This window comes from Lissotriton helveticus, chromosome 12 (assembly GCF_964261635.1).
Source record: "Lissotriton helveticus chromosome 12, aLisHel1.1, whole genome shotgun sequence".
Taxonomy (NCBI): Eukaryota; Metazoa; Chordata; class Amphibia; order Caudata; family Salamandridae; genus Lissotriton; species Lissotriton helveticus.
In genome coordinates, this window is record NC_136073.1 from 802,726,871 (window position 1) to 802,741,485 (window position 14,615).

Sequence of the window (14,615 nt, forward strand, 5' to 3'; positions counted from 1 at the left end):
AAAGGCATGCGTGGTAAAAGCATGCGTTGTAATGTCATACATCCATTAACTTAAAGCCATTTGCTTTGCTAATGGTATTGTATAGCAAAGCAAATGGCTTTAACTTAATAAAAGGCGAGACCTATTGCATTTTTAATGCTTGTTATGCATTGTATTCATTTTAATCACAGTTGCACTACACTGTTCTCGCGTTGATGAACTGTGTTGTTTAAATAAAGTACGATTAAATGTGAAGCCTAATTCAATACATTAATGTGCTGGGGGAAACAGGTAAAACATAAGTACACCAAAATGTGTAAACCAATAGGTAGACAGGAAACCTGGTACCCCAGTTGACAGACACAATGCCACTGCTCTTGGGTGATATCAGTCTTCACTTGCGAAATACCAATTGTGAGCGAAGACGTGGCCCCAGTGCTCTCATCACGGCTACTCCGTCCCCAGCACTTAGAAAGTTTCTATTATCCTCCGAGGATTGGTGATGGCAAGAATGTTGGAATGGGTCGTGACTCTATTCCGGACGAGGCCGCAAACTGTTAGTACATGTCTCAGCACAGCAGCGTTAGCTGTATAGATCAGGCGCAGGTAAGCTGCCCACTTCGGAATGTCCACAGTCCGTACGGACACGTGCATGCTGTTTGCTATGGACAAATGGCAAGAGCAGCCATGTTTGTCCATGCAAACACGTGCATGCAAGCAGTGGGGAGAATTGATACCCATAAATTAGAAAAGGAGAAACATAAAGACAAAAATACCAGCCATCATAGTGCCGGAGCTACTGTTTTCAATGGAGCTCTCTTTTTAGGAAGACAAAGGACGCCTATAATTACAGCTAGCTATAACATAGGGAAATAAACTAATGTAAGAAAATTATAGCTAGGAAAGGATATCTATCAAAATAAATTTAGACACAAATACCAATCTTGCTAGAGAAATATGAGGCATCTCCAGACACTCACCTCAAAAAAGTCCAGGGCATGTGGAAGATCAGAACAGGACTGAATCTGCTGTCTGCAACCTGAGAAGAACCATTAATGACTGGACCCGTTCTCTTTTGTACCCAGGACAAAGAAGTGGACGCCAAGGGTCAGAATGCTGGCCTCCTATTAAAGCTATATGGACACAACCAGCTACAAGAGCCCTTTTCCTGCAACGGCCCATTTGACCAGTGGCAACTTGACCTGGACTGGACCCAGCAGGCTGGTTTCTGCCTAACACTTTGTAAGTCTCTAAGTGCCTTCCTCGGGGTCAAGGAGGGCTTTAGAAGTGAGCTTTTAGCGCTTTTTCTACTTAAAATGTTTAAACATTATATCTATGTTCTCCTTATTGGATTTTTGTCACTTTGGTGTTACTTTGTTTATTATATTTTTTCTCTATTTTTCAAATTCGTTTCGGGAGTTTTAGTATTTAATAAATACTTTACATATTGCCTCTAAGTTAAGCCTGTCTGCTCTATGTCTTAACTTATGCGCTTTGTGGGCAGGATTATTTACTGACTTTAGTGGTTCACCCTGACAATGATTGTGGTTATTACTTGAGGTGGGTACTTACCGCCCACTGCCCGTCTAATAACCCACGTTCTTACATAACACACATAAGATAATCCAGCCACAACCATTACAACAAAAATATACCGACATTTAATGAACAAAAATGTTAATACATAAACAATGAAACCTAAGCCTGTATTCAGTAGCAATACTAACTGTTGGATGACTCTAAGCAGGCAATAGTTAAAAGTATGTATTTTGCATATGTTTAAATGAAGAGTCTATTACCGAAATGTACACCAGACACTCATTTCAAAGGATGGAGCCCGCCACTGACAGCTCAATTACTTTTTCCTGCTCTGGTTGGATGCCACTTATGGGCAAACAGCATGGCAAGTTGTCGGCTCTGTGTGGTACAAGTGCTCGGGTTTCTGCCATTGTTGTAATGGTGGAGGGCTTCGAACCCTTCCTGAAGATGGCGGCTGCTGTTTGGATGTGGCCTAGTGTGGAAATGGGGTCTAATCGGTGAAAGACTCCTCACAAGAGAATGAGAAGTAGAACTTGAATTTAAAATAAATATTATGTTACTTTTACGCTGTGTGGAGTTCGGAGCGTGTCTGGGTTAGAAATTTAAAAATGGAAACGCAAAAAAATAGTTGTCGGACCATGCACCTAGTCTAAACTAGAGAAGCCTAGTGTGTTTAAAAAAAATCAGTTTTAAGGCACCTTTCAAATTCCAGATGTTAAATTCAGATACTCTGGCATTCTGGGGTCACCAGCCCAGGAGGGAACCCGGTATTGTTGTACTACCACCCAGCTCACTCCCTGCAACCAACTAAATCTCCCCTCCCAGCTGACATGGGGGAAGACCAAGCATCCATGACAACGCCGCGGCCACAGTTCTGAATGCTACATCGTGGGGGGCAGTCAGCGCATACTGAAATTATTATGTGTTGCACGCCTTGAGTTAGAAGCCTCTTACATGGAGCTGTTTGCAACTGTGACTGTGGGATGCAATCCAAACTCTGCCCTAGCCACGGAGTACCCTGGGGGAATGCCCAGTTGCCTAGCTGGCCGTTCCATTCTTGTAAGTGGCCGATACCAGAAGTCGTGGGTTATGTTTCAGGAGAAGTGGTCTAGTGATGGAGTAGTGGTCTACGGAAAGAGATGTAATGCCCTACGTGGCCAAGGGTATGTTGAGACATGGGTCCCTTACTTGGTATGCCACACGATTCAAGCTGTACCCCACTGACGAGGGTAAACAAGGCCAAAACTAGTTTGGGGTTGCTTGTTCTCCATTCTGGATTGCTGCTTGTCTAGATGTTAGGGATAGATTGTCGTGAGGAGGAGGATCAGTACTAATTTACATGGCCTCTGTCTTGGATTGGCAGAAAAACGGTGGGCTGTAATGCTACCTAAGGTGATCGCCAACAGATTAGACTATTAGCTTGCACTCCTCCCTGCCCCTTTTGTGTGACTGATGTAGCACATCTGAGGGAGCAATTGATATCAATAAGAGGTTGAACCAGCCCCAGCTGGTTACATAAGTCATCCTTAGTTAAGGACGTGCTCCTCTCCTTCGACTTTGTCTCTTCTTCTTTTATGAATTCTGATTAACTTTATTGACATTTTCAATTGTGTGTTGTTTTGCATTTTGTATTTTTTGTGGAATGTATGGGAATTGTATATATGTATTGTAAATAATTTGTTTGTAATATAGTCAGATATTGGGATGTAAATGTATTGAATGTATAGTGTTTTCTTTTTTGTAAAATTCTTTAAAAAAAAGTTCAAAAAATATTTGAAAGATACAGATATAAATAAAAATACCGGGTTAAACTCAATTAATTTTTGTTTTCCCTGTAATTGATATATATATCTTTGGAAACCAGGTGGGTGTAGGCATATCTCAGTGCTTTCTTGATGTAGCACTCTTAGCACAGCCGACTGGGAACAGAAACTAGCCCTGGCAATTCCGCTATACTGGCCCCAGGAGTGGTGGATTGGGGGGTGGCGTTGAGAGGCTCCGGCCCGGGGGTGGGGCTATTATTGTCAAGCACTGCTGCCGCTTTTGTTACAGGGGTTCGATATGCCGATATTGCAGCACTGCTGCAAAGCTCTCCCCCAGTAACAAAACAAGCCCCCATGGGTCAAAAACCGGCCCCACCCTTCCGGCCCACCGGGGAAACGCCCGGTGCCCGCTACAGCCAGTCCGACCCTGGCTCTAAGTGGCCAAGTGTAAGCCTAAACACAGGTATCCCTTGTGCAGTGGCCTTGCTTGGCAGTTAGCGATGGACTGGTCCAATGAGATGCAGGATCATATCTGATTTGTCTAAGGTTGGTCTTTATCTGGAGCGGCACAGTGGGTGAAAAATGATGGGTCTGAATGCCACTGAGAGCCATTGCCAGTGGTTTATGCAAGCAGCCTTCTTATTATTTTTTGTATGCTATAGGAAGCCATGTGACTTATGGATGAGCGTCTTACTGTCTTTATGCAGGACTCTGTCCCAGTTTATTGTATCCCCTGATGAGGCACTTGCCAGGTACCCAACACTGCTGGAGCCCTGCACCATCTTGCAGTTGTTGCCAGAATAAGTAGTGCCACCTCAGTGGCACAGAGCCAGGGGCAGGAGATGCTAAGCCGGTTCTAAAAGGGTGCCAAGTGGAGACAGCGTGCCAGTAATACTAGCACATACACATTTAATTCAGGTAATTAGTGCCTTATCTTGATTTTGCTGCATAGAAATGGTTCCAAGCTTGTCTATAAAAGTAGGTGAGGCCTTCACTGCCCTAGGCCGTGAATGTGGAAAATGAATGCTCCAGTTGTTAAGTCAAAATTGGATGTGCAAAGACACAGTTTGATGGTGTATATCAAAAGATGTAGAGCGCAAATAAAGTAGTTGTGTATTATTTATAGGCAAGGTTCTCAGTTTTGACTGAATTTTACAGATACATATAGACAGAAGACCATCTATTTTCCCCTCTGGAGTTATTTTTTAAATATGGAGAAATACAGAAAACAGGTTTTCTTTTGGACAATTCTCAATATTGTCAATCATGGGTTCTAGGTCAATAGCTGTGGAGATTGATAGTTAGGGGAGTTAAAAAAGGAAAAAATTGCTAGTGAAGCTTAAATAATCGCAGCGGTGCAGCTGTTTAAGGAGTTCTACCTTAAACAGGTGTTCTACATTGCAAATGCTTTCAGGTGACTGTGTTGCACTGTAAATGGCTGAAACCCATTGGACGTCCAAACATGAGTAAATATGTGGCGGTTAAATAAGTGTGGAACCTACCCATTGCTGATGCATTTTTTACACTAAGCACAAAATAAATATAGATAAATACAAAGAAAATGCAAACAAATAAATATCAGAAAATCTTGAGCCCTGCTTATAGTGCATACATATTGAGGTGCGTAAGGTACATTCAGGTTTTCACACCCAAATGGCAAATTCCTGCACACATAAGATCATCCACACTCACAGACTGGAAAATATACAGATACAGGCACACATGCTAGCAAGAATAAATTACCTAAATACATGCCCCAATAGGTTGTATGACGTTACAATGCATACTTTTACAACGCACACCTTTACAATGCATTTTTTACAACGCAACATTCATTACAACGCATTCCATTACAACGCATGCCATTACAACAAATTTTTAAAAACTACCTTTACAACGCATTCCATTACAACGCATACTACCTTTACAACGCATACCATTACAACGCATAACATTACATTGCATGTATGGTAAGTATTGGATAGTGTAGGGGTAAAAATTACTATTCTAACTCCAGGGGGTGCAACAGTAGGGTAAGTGTTGGATAGTGTAGGGGTAAAAATTACTATTCTAACTCCAGGGGGTGCAACAGTAGGGTAAGTGTTGGATGGTATTGGTATGCGTTGTAATGGTATGCGTTGTAGTGTCATGTGTTGTAATGGTTGTATTGTAATGGCATGCTATGTAATGGATGTTTCGTTGTAAAAGTTTTGTTGTAATGGTAGTGCGTTGTAAAAGTTGCGTTGTAAAGGTTGTTTCCCGCCCCAATATACACACACATAAAAACACACCCACCCATCCATGCAGAAAGGCCATGGACCCAGCCAGAGCATAAGACCCGGACCAAAGACTGATGGGCAAGCAGAAAAAGCCACAGGCGACACGAAAGCAGCTAGCGTTGCAGACAACGCTACCCCAGACTAGCCGTGGCATCCTGCGCACTGAGACACCCTACCCGTCAAGCTTCACCGGCCTTCCCATTTATCAACTTAGCTAGCCAGACAATCTCCTGGAATAGAAATACACAACTGCCAACTTGAAGAACAATCTCACAGTGTGAGGAGGGGGTGGGACCTTGTGCCGAGAAGTACATACCAGGCCCTCTCGAGCCCCTCCCCGCCCTCAGGCCCCCTCCCCCCTCAAAAAAAATTGCTGAGGCTGGTGCCGATGTCTTGGGGTGTTTTCACACCACTTAATGGACGTTGGCAGTTCAAAGCCTTGGAAAATGATTTGGAAAACTACTATTTACAGTGGTGTTCAGCTCGTTTTCCCTGCAACCGTGTGATATCGGCTTCTCACCGGGAGACCATGTGATGGGAGCTGATATTGTGTGTCACACGGTGGCACCGTGTGATTTGGCAGGTATGAGGAAAATAATGTGTGACAGTGAAAACAAAAACTAGAAATATTTACCATTCTATTATCATGTATTGGCTGAAATTGTGGTGCTAGAACACTAGACAGAATTGGCCCCTGGTATCCCTTCACCAAAATCAGTGAACCTTGTAACAAGAAGGGATGTATGTCAGTACAACGCGATCTAAAAGATCGCGGTACTTGACAACGCGGGCATTACAACGCAAGTCGTTACAACGACTTGCGTTGGAGGGCGCGGATTTTGGAATATTATTATTTTATATTCCAACACCAGTCCCCGTAACAGTAGGGAAGGTGTTGGAATATAAAATTACAACATTTCTTGCCCAACAGCGCCATCCAGCGCAAGTCGTAGTAACGACTTGCGTTGTAATGGCATCGTTGTAAAGGCACTGCGTTGTAAACACCACGTTGTAAACGATGTTTACCAACAAGAAGCATAGATGGAGTTGATTATAGCACACACAAAAGCACAACTGGATGGTTAGTTGGATGCATGGATAGAGGGGTGGTAAAAAGTTGGATGCTGGTTAGATGTCTGCTCACTCGATGCTGTACGCTCAAGTCACACTATGGAGGAAACTAAATTAAAGGCAGGTAACTCCGTGGGTTGACAACGCCTGTTCAGCCTGTTGGCTTACCTTCATGAAACCATTGTACTAGGTAAAGGAACACATCCCACCCTTGCCCTCTTTAGAATGATCAACTGTAGATATCACTGTAGTGCACTTTGCAAGGTCTTTACGTCATTTGTATCGTTGTTACTATTAGACATAGGTAGCACTACAATTCACTATGTGTAGCTCACTAGTTATAGCATATAACACTAGGGGCCTGATTACGAGTTCCTCGTAATATTCTGACCCATGAGTAAACTCCTGTATTTAATACATCCGATAATCATCAGATGCGTTAAATAACGTAACCTTTGTTAAATTTCAGCAGATTTAACAGGGGAAATATACGGTATTTACCGTATCATGCTGATTTTGCTGCGCTAAACACCAAAATCCACATGTTATTCCCCATGACCTCATAATAGATGCTATTTATTGCACCCGATAAATAGCGAACCCCATGGTATTAATATATATCAAGGATGATAAATAACGCCTTAGCTCGTAATCAGGCCCTTAAAGTTGTCAGAATCCTCCAGGTACACAGGACACTATATAAAGAGTCTGGGGATTGCCTTTTACAAATAACTGTTATCGGTTGATTGATCCAATTGGTTCAATTAAAGCAAACGATGACTGTACCTTCTGGACTGTAGGATATGTTAACAAAAGCCCTGGAGTAAAAGGATGCTGTTGGGTGGATATGGAATCATCTGGCAACTCTCCTTACACTGCAGTCTGCAGGCCTTAACTTCCAGAGGTTTAATGTTCTACACAAAGCAACTATTTGGGGTCCAAGATGTTAACAATTCAACTCATTTTTGTTTTGCTCATTTTCAAGGAATTGAATGTGTACCATAATGTTATTATTGTAAAGCTTCATGTAAAAAGTCTGAGGGTAGTTGATAAAATATGGACTAAAATAGTTCACTTTTGTGGATCCCCCTGTGTTATTGGGATCTTTTTGGGTCCCTTTCTTCAAACAGGCTCGTCATAGAGAAAATCTTTCTAACCTTGAACTCTTGGGTCACAGTTAGTTTTGTAATTACTGCGTAAACTATTGGAGAAACCTCAAACCTGTTACCTCAAGAATCACGAAAAAGAGGTGTAAAAGAGTTTTAAATGTGTTTATTGGCCCTAGCATAACCTTAACCAGCTTCAGCCATGTTGTCATGAACACCTATGATAATGAAATGCTTTATTTTTTGATTTTCGAGGCCGGAAAGTCATAGAGTAGCTTTCTCACCCAAAAACTCTACATTTTGTAACTAGTGAACGCCACTCTCTGTTTCTTTTGAGCTCAGCTAGGCATTGCCCTTATTTGAAGCAAGAATTCTGTTATGTGATCAATACTAGAAACCAATGTGCTTTACAATTTAAATGTGATTCTTGCCTGCCCTTAACCGCATCAACGCGGTGCAGATTTACCGCGGTGCGCTGACGATTGCAAAAACCCGCGGTTCATGACGAGCTCAGCTCGTCATGAGTGTACGAGAGGTGTACCTCATGACGAGCTGAGCTCGTCATGAGCGTCGAAGGGGTTAATGGGCTTGCCTCCACTGATGATTTCAGGTGCTCCCCTGGTCAGTCAATTCTCTGATTCGCGGACTATTGATTTTTCTCTATGAATAAGCACTTTCAGACTCCGCCAAAACCTAAGATGAAGTTTTATTCTACAGAGGTAGTGAAATGTTTAGGTGATACGTTTCAACCAAACTTAGGCAAACTTTCAAATACGGGTACCGGGGAAAAAGGTATTGAGAGATTGAAAGAGGGCAAACAATTTTGCGTTCTGCATCTTATGAAGCCACCAGTGATCAAACTTCAATGCCTCATTTGACGAAGGTCTTCAGAGAGGTCCATGTGTGTCTGAGATTCTAATAGTCTTCCGGTTTGGTTAGATGCGGGTCCCAGTGTAGTCGGGCAGATATTGATTGGTAGCTGTGATACAGGATTTGGATTCGCAGGGGGTAGAAACATAATCTTCTGTCGTCGGTGTAGGGAAACTAGCTTGCCAATTCGATGACCTCCTTCGAAGCTGCCACCTGCATGTTTTTATAATATTGTTTGTTTTGTGCTCACCGTTTAATCCACCTGCTAAACAAGGATTCTTTGAAAATCTATCCTTCCAAGGAAAGTGCTGACCTGGCATATTGAAACTAGACCGAGGTGGAGCGGAATGTTGATTCCAGATCCAAGTGAGGAGGCTTCCATACACCATCAATCAAGGCAAGTCACATCCCATGTTCAGACTGGAACCCATGATTGTCCAAACATGAACAACTTTTAAGGTGCGTTTCAATTATTCGCAGATTATAGCCCATCACTTTTCTATCGATTTAGATGGATCTTGGACCAATAGCTTCTGAGATCTAACAATGATAAAGTGCCTTTATTATGTAACTTGGGGACCACTGCCTGTAAGAGTAAGAGACATCTCTCAGAGGGCTAGAATTTCCACAAAGCGCCTAATGATGAGAAATGGACATGGATATAGACATCGGGTCCAACAACCCCACAGAGAGAAGTCCTGTTCCACTGCTACCAGATTTTATTTCCTTCACACTTCAAATGTCTTTGTCTCTGAGTTGATTGCGGTGCCAAGGTATTTCTTCTAATCCCCGCAATAATCCCCTGGAAGAAAGAGGAGAAATCTTCAACCATCTGCGGTGAGGCAGGTGCTTGTAACATACATCAGGTGCAGCCTGAAGAAACCACCTGGGGCAAACAAATACATAAAGAACAGAGGTTCCATGTGGGAGAAAAAAATATTTACAAATAAATAAGGTATAGAGTACTTAAACAACACCAGGATTCAAAATAATCACAACAAAACCCTTTTTAGGATTGCAAGTGGGAAGATATTCACTTTTTCAGATAAATAGTGGGCAGTGCTCAGGTGATCAGACAGTGAGAAAAATGTTTTTTTTAAGTGTGAAGTCTGTATAAATACAATTGACAATGGAAGACTGGTGAATTTGAGCAGTTTACGAAGTTTAGGTTTTAGGAAACTCAGACACTTTATACATTTGTTGACGTACTGTTTTGAATGGTCATGATCATCAATGGCGTTTCGACAAGAGTAAATTAAGTGGCCATCATCAGGACAAAAGGTTTCATGAAGCGGGTGCTAACACCTCCTGGCAAACTATTTTTCAAACTCCATAGTTAAAATGGACAACTGAATTATTATCAGTCTCTTCTACCACTCCTAAATAGTAACTCTATTTTTCCTAAATTACCATTCTGTGATAGCCATTTTAAACTAGCCTACAAAAAAACATATTCTGTTCCTCCTGTCAAGGAGGTTAATGCATGTCAATACACCTAACTATAGGGGTAGCAAATGCAACATCACCTGTCATTTGACTACTTAGGAAATCACAGGATTGTAATTTTGTTCCACCAACAATTATGGATAGTACCAGAAGGTGAAACTAAAGAAAGCATCCACGGCTCTTGATTGCCTTTATAGGTCTGGCTTTACAGTGCAGCTGACTGAATGACCTATTGATTATCACACCTACTGTTTACCCTAGACATAGAGCAGGCTTAGGGTAAGCCCCTTTCAACCATTGGCTGCTTTGGATTAGCCACATTCTTCGAGACAACGTCAATCACATATTCAGCCTAGATGAGTATATATCTCTCACCTGTTGCTATTAGTTGCTTGGTGACTCAATTACAATGTATGAGGGATTGTTTCACATCTGAAAAGTAGACTCAGTCATCACGCTTTGTGTCATTCAGTTCTTCTGATCGTGTATGCGTTGTATTCAACACACTTGTTCTTTTTCCACTGCAAAACACTGGTTCATTTTACGGCAAGGCACAAAAATTGCTAAGGGTCGCAAAGGATAGTTCTGCTTATGGTTCTCTCGTCCAGCCACCTTACGTACCAAAATGTCTGGATCATAATTGAAAATGCAAGGCAGAAGAATTGTATTGCCAATGCTTGTTTCCTGTATCTTTTGCCATCTTTTGGGTCTCATCAGACCAGGGATAGCAAATATTTTTCCCCGGGTAAAAAACAGCAAGCTTATAATAGCAGCAGTGCCTTCTTCCTGGCATACACAAAGCAGCATAAGCAAATGCAGAAATGCAAGTCAATGTCAGTCTCTCTCTCTCTCTCTCTCTCTCCCTCTCTCTCCCTGCCCCTCCCCAACGCTCTGTCTCTACATTACTGTCTCTCCTCTCTCCCTGTCTCTTTTCCTTCTCTGGTTTCACCCCTCCCCTCTATCTCCGCACCAACAGGCCCCCAGAGGCTGAAAGACTCCCTCCAGATCATACAAATGGTGAAACATCAGAGCAGTAGTAGGGGTACACTATGTTTTCACACCTTGTGTGAATTTCTGCAAATTTACGCTGTAGTAATTTTGTGGGAGGAAGTGAGCCGCAAGACTTCACTGTACCTTTTGAAAAGGCTTGGTCACCAACCACGTCATTTTTTCGTTCTTACAATTAAATATGGCAGTTTGGCTCAGCATAGTTTGCCAGCTGGCTGATGGATTTTAAAAGTTATAGTGTTATCATTAAAGATAATGATTGATTTGTGTAATAAGCACCAAAGGCCTGACTACAAGAGTGCCAAACCATTATGGGCCATATGTATCAAGGTACCAATTTGCGATTCTGTAATAGCGATTTTTAAGAAATCGCTATTTCAGAAGCGCAAATTGGAATGTATCAAGAAAATCGCAATTTTTTCTTGATATTCCTTAATTGCGAATTCACAAATTGCGAATTCGCAATTAAGGAATACTGTCCCATTCATTTCTATGGGCCAGGAGGCCCATAGGAAGGAATGGGAATTTATTCTCAATTTGCGATTCGCAATTTGCTAATCGCAAATTGAGAATAATTTCAAGGGTGCAGGGGTGTCCAAAGAACACCCTGTTGCACCCCTGAAATAAGCATGGGTGCACATGTGGTGCACATACATGCCCTAAGGGCATGTATGTGCGTCACATGGCACTTTGAAAAATGCAAAAATGGGAATTTTTCAAGAAATTCCCAAATTACCACCAACTTGAAGTTGGTGGTAATTTGCGATTCCTTAGGGACAATTAGCAATTTTTTTTAGCTTCATACATTGCATTTAAGGAATCGCAAAATTTGTGATTCCTTAAATGCAATTGCAAAATAAGGAATTGCAAATTTTGCAATTCCTTATTTTGCACCAGATTTTCCTTCATACATCCCATTTAGCAAATTCGCATTCGCAAAGGCCGAAATTCTGAGAATTTCGGCCTTTGCGAATGCGAATTTGCATGATACATATGGCCCTAAGTCCCTTGTGCAAACCTTTCAAAGCCAAGGGTCAGACTTCCACGTTGTACAGAGTTTATCACACCCGGTAATTACAGGGTGTGATGTCCGCATTCCCTAATTAATTCAGATTGGATAATCCTGCCAGAATTTAACAGGGGATAAAAGGCTCAATATTTACAGTAAAATCCAGATTTTGGCACGCTAATCTATTCTCAAAATAATTGGAATTTATTGCCCCTGATAATCCCGAAACCAGGACATCAGATTTTATCATGATTGGTAAATTCAGACTGGACCTCCAGAGCCTCCATAGTCAAGATTCAGATCTGATCTCATACTCCGGCAATCAATGCAAAGATGTATAGTGGGAGTGATGTGGTCGCAGGGTTGTTTCAGTAGAAGATAGCTGCTAAGTTCTGTACTAACTGCAGTTCGGTGATTGATGTCTGCTGTAGACCCAACTATTCAATTTTGCAGAGCTGATATAAATATATACACCGGAATGGATTTTTGATTAAACTGTTATCAATGTTTGTTTGATCGTACTTGGATAAAGTAAGAGTGGACTACCAAATTGATTTGAGTCGTAAGAACTGAATCCCTTTGCACTCCCTAGAAGTCTTCACCACTTCCTATTCGTTTGGCCAAAACCTTCGCGTCAACAGATCCTGGTGTTAAGTGCAAGAAGAATCTATATCTACTCCTGTTGGGTTTAAGGTCATTTGAAGGTCGTTTAGACACATCCAGCTAATAACTGCTCTGGAACAGATTACAACAATAGAGATAGTAGTTTCCATCTTGGAACCTACATTCTGGAATAGCTGAGTGTGGTCCACGCGCATTAACAAATCTAACCCAAATGCATGAATCAGGCGTGCAAGCAGATCTACCTACATATTATGAGATAGGTGATAAAACCGAAAGTCCTGCAGAGCACCACACCTCACCGTGTGAGTTCGTGATAGGTATGGGGAAAATTCACCTGCATCATAGGAAATGAAGGACTAGGGACAATGCACCAATAACCCCAAAATGTTCTACAGCCCACATGTGTTGAATCAAAATGAAGAGGTCCAGGGTATCAAAAGCCACAAACAAGTCAAACAACACCACAACCATTGAGTTGCCTGTATCAGAGGCTAGCCTTAGTTTGTCAGTTGCAGTCTGTTGGTTTAGTGGAACTGGAGACCTCCTTTGACGCGTAAGGAGAATGTTGCCTCTTATGTTGTAGGATTTGGTGGCCCATAGAAGAACGGCATGGCCCGTGTCATTCCCTGGACTTCTATTGTGTGCGTGTTGCAATATTTTGGGCCAGACTTCGCGGCACGAGCTCCTCTAGTGGTAGGTGTTCTGTAAGTGGTCCACCGTCTGGAAGGCTCATGGTGGTTATGGCCGACTTGTCTGGTGTTGCATCAGGAGCAGGGCCGGTTTTACGGCAGCGTGTCTGGTGCGGCCCTACTGGGCGCTGACCTGTGGAGGGGTGCACACACCTCAGCGTGGGTGCTGTGTTTAGAAATAACTTATGATTGGAGAGATGAGGGGCACTTTTACCTGGTGATAGTGAGAGAATCTGAGATGGCGGTCATGGGATGTTGAGGCGCCAAAAATGATTGTCGCACCGGGCGCCACCAGCGGTAAAGCCAACCCTGATCAGGAGGCAGTGTGGGACTAGAAATGGTTGTGGTATCAGGTATGTTTGTGGCAGCAGGGGTGGGTGTGATATTGCGTGTGGCAGCAGAGTAGTGTACGGCAGGCGGTGTGTGCATGGATGCAGGAGCTTGCGTCTTGTTTTCGCCTGTCAGATTCCTTCTGACAGTGGTGAGTTTTTAGATACCGAGGCAGTAGCCTCATTACTCCACATTCGTATAGAATTTTTTTTGTCGCTGTTTAGGTTGTCTTATTGTTGTGTGACGCTTTGTCACAGTTGAGGTTGTATCACATGGTCAGCTCAGTGATGGGCTGCGGGTAGCGGTCAATTGAGTTTGCAGAATTGTCAGCATGTTTCCTCAGAGAGTCTCGTCTTTGTCTATCTAGTGGGTGTGATATTGCGTGTGGCTGTAGAGTAGTGTACGGCAGGTGGTGTGTGCATGGATGCAGGAGTGGGGTTCAGAAGAAGTGGATGCAGTAGTAGAAGTGGGTGTGGCTGATGAAGGGTGTGACATCAGTAGTGGGCGTGGCATCATCAGGGTTGCTGCAGTAGGAGGTTCTGCACTGGTGTGATTGCCTGTTAAAATAAATGTGGATGTGGCTGCAGGAATTGGTCTGTTAATAAGAGTGGGTGCAGCAGGATGGGGTGGGGCGTAGAAGTGGCAGCAGGAGGGGATGTGGCGGTAGAGCAGACTGGACTCAGCCCGTGTCCTACAGGCCTTTCGAAAGCGCTACCTGATCTGGAACATTCTGGCCACCTTTGTCCTCAGATTTGGGACGAGCTGGCCATCTGCCCAGCTTTCATCATCAAAGGGCAGCTGCTATGTGAAAAAAACAAATAACAAAAAAAAGAAGCATTGGCTGGACGTGGCTGTTGCTTATCTTCTACACACAGGCCTGCACTGATCCGGCTGCGAGGTTG